A 2,500-nucleotide genomic window follows, 5' to 3' on the forward strand; every position below is an offset into this window, starting at 1 on the left:
GTTGTAGTGCTGCGATAAAGAAGCATTGTTTAAAGCCGCACCATGGCCTCAACCAAGCATTACTGATTCTATCATGCGCAAAGTTTACAATGCCCCTTCCTTGAACCGGCTTTTCGCACCATCTCTGAAATTCATGCTCCCTCCAATCGCAGGGTCTCGGATATACAGGTTCTTTTGACACCGAGTCCCTGAGAACGAATGTTGGGATTGCATCACTGTCACCCCCTGCTCGTACCCACAAATTACGGTATTCTTCCTCCATACCATGCGAGGACACAATATTACGGGTGATAGCATCGGACGAGTTTGCTATACGTTGCAGCCTTCTAACTTGAACCGAAGGGATTGTTTTTTCCAGTTTCAAGATGGCAAGGCCTCCGTCTCGGGCTCTGGCATATAACAGTCCATCACAAGTTGAAGCGGGAAGGTGGAGCCATCCTTTTACCGCCTTTCTAATCTCTTGGTCCAACCCACGGAGAGTTGATTGCTTGCAGTCCGAGTGGTCTGCAGGATATAACAATCTGGGTAGGGCATAGGCATTGAGTAGTTCAACCTTCTGAGTTGGCTTCAGAGGCGCCTCATCGATTTTCGAGATCCATGTCTTTAGCTGACAATGTAGATCAGGCTGTATAGTGCCAGTCCAAGGGCCAATTTTCAGACCAAGGTATTTAGTTGATTCATCAGGTTGGATCATATGGACATCTTTATTTTTGATAGTCCATGGGTCGCAGTTGTTCACCGTATATGAATCTTTGGTTGGGCTTATCATGAAGCCCTGGCACTTTCTGGCCTGAACCTCCAATCCCGATAGCCCACAAAATGATTCCAAGATCGCTAGATTGGCGGCCATACCAACCCAAGATTCGCTCACCAACACCAAATCATCAGCAAACGCAAGAGCTGTCACGTGGTCGGTATCAATGGAGTACCCAACTCCGTGTGACTCTAGGGTGCATATCAAAGGGTCCATGGCAAGATTGAAGAGCAGGGGTGACATGGGGTCACCCTGTTTGACACCAACACGTATGCTAATTTCTCGAGTCGACTCGCCATTGCTTTTGAACGAGGTCGTACACCGATCGTAGGCGTTCTGGATGATGCCCACCACGTGTTCATCTACTTTCTTGTGCCTTAACACCCATAAAATATGAGCATGCGAAACCGAGTCAAAAGCTTTCGCTATGTCGATGAACATGACAGCCAACGGCCTGTGCAATTTCTTAGCGTGTCTCATAAGGTCCTGTAGCACCTTAAGATTTTCAGAGCAGCCAGATGCCGCTATAAAACCACGCTGCCTTGGGTTTAAGGGACAAGCACGAGCAAGACGTGCAGTCATTATTCTGGAAAATAATCTCAGAATCATTGAACCAATCGTTATTGGTCTCCAGTTCCCCAATTCTTTCAGCTTTTCATCATCCATAACCTTAGGAATAAGAATCGTCCTATTCTTTTTCAACTCTTTGGGAATAATTCCTGTAATCATCCATGCATTAAATAGGGCTGTCAGTGTCCGACCCTCGGGGTCGGCAGCACAGATTGCAGCCCTTGTTAGGCCATCTGGCCCAGCTGCTGACGTTGGTTTAATGGCCCGTATGGCAGTCTGAACTTCCTCCACCGAAATTAGGGGCTCAAAGTATTCGTTATTTGCAACACCTGATGACTTAAATTGGCCCAGGCCATTGAATGGCAACACCTTCTCCCATTTTTCGCAGTAAAAACGATATACATCTGCGTTCGGGATTCGGCATTCATGACGTTCAGTGCCATCCAGGACTAAGGACGCAAGAAGAGAGCGGTTCTTAAAGAAGAGCTTCTGGTGCTTCATGAAGCTTCCTCGTTTTTCCGCTCTCTTCTTCATCCAAGATCGTGTGGGTAATATCCTGGGTTTAATAATGTCGTTCTCGGGTTTTGAACGTTTGCCTTTGTTTTTCACCAATCTCATCGGACAAAGCATCAATGCTGTGGCAGTTTCTACGAGGGCATCATGTTGGCCCTCGCCGTTAAGCCAAGCCTTTATTGCCTCCATTGCAGGCTTTTCCAGGGTCCCAGAATTCTCATTCGTAAGCCGCTCAGCTGCTTGAGCGAGTATGGATGAAGTCCCCGTTGTTACATTTGGTGGGGGAGACAATGTCTCAAGAGGCCTAGAAGAAAAATGTAAGCTGTCTGACATGGGGGCCCCTGTCTTTTTACTTCGGTCCCGTCTCTTGTCAGAGACTTGCTTGTTGGTCTTAGTCCCAAGCGCTTCAGCAATGATCTTATTGATATTCTTTTTCCCCTGAAACTGCAACTCTAGAAGGGCCAGCTGTTCTACTTCCTTCAAAGACCAGCAGCTACGGTGTACCCCTCTCTGCGAGGTACCCTTTATACCATCTTTAATCCTTTCCTCATTACGGGTGACTGGGTGAGCATGCCTCTTGTGCTGCGAAAGGCCACTTAGAGTCGCAAAGCGTGCCTGGCAACATTCACAGACCATTGGTAAGCTTTCCTCAGTTAACTTTAT

General features: G+C 47.4%; 1 pseudogene; it reads right to left on the reverse strand.

Moving 5' to 3' along the window:
• The window catches only part of LOC142918125 (28S ribosomal RNA), a 10,074-nt pseudogene that overhangs the window by 3,945 nt on the left and 3,629 nt on the right, over positions 1-2,500 (reverse strand).

This window comes from Petromyzon marinus, unplaced genomic scaffold, assembly GCF_048934315.1.
Source record: "Petromyzon marinus isolate PM22_M1 ecotype Great Lakes invasive population unplaced genomic scaffold, UKy_Petmar_22M1.pri1.0 PM_G_Scaffold_55, whole genome shotgun sequence".
Taxonomy (NCBI): Eukaryota; Metazoa; Chordata; class Hyperoartia; order Petromyzontiformes; family Petromyzontidae; genus Petromyzon; species Petromyzon marinus.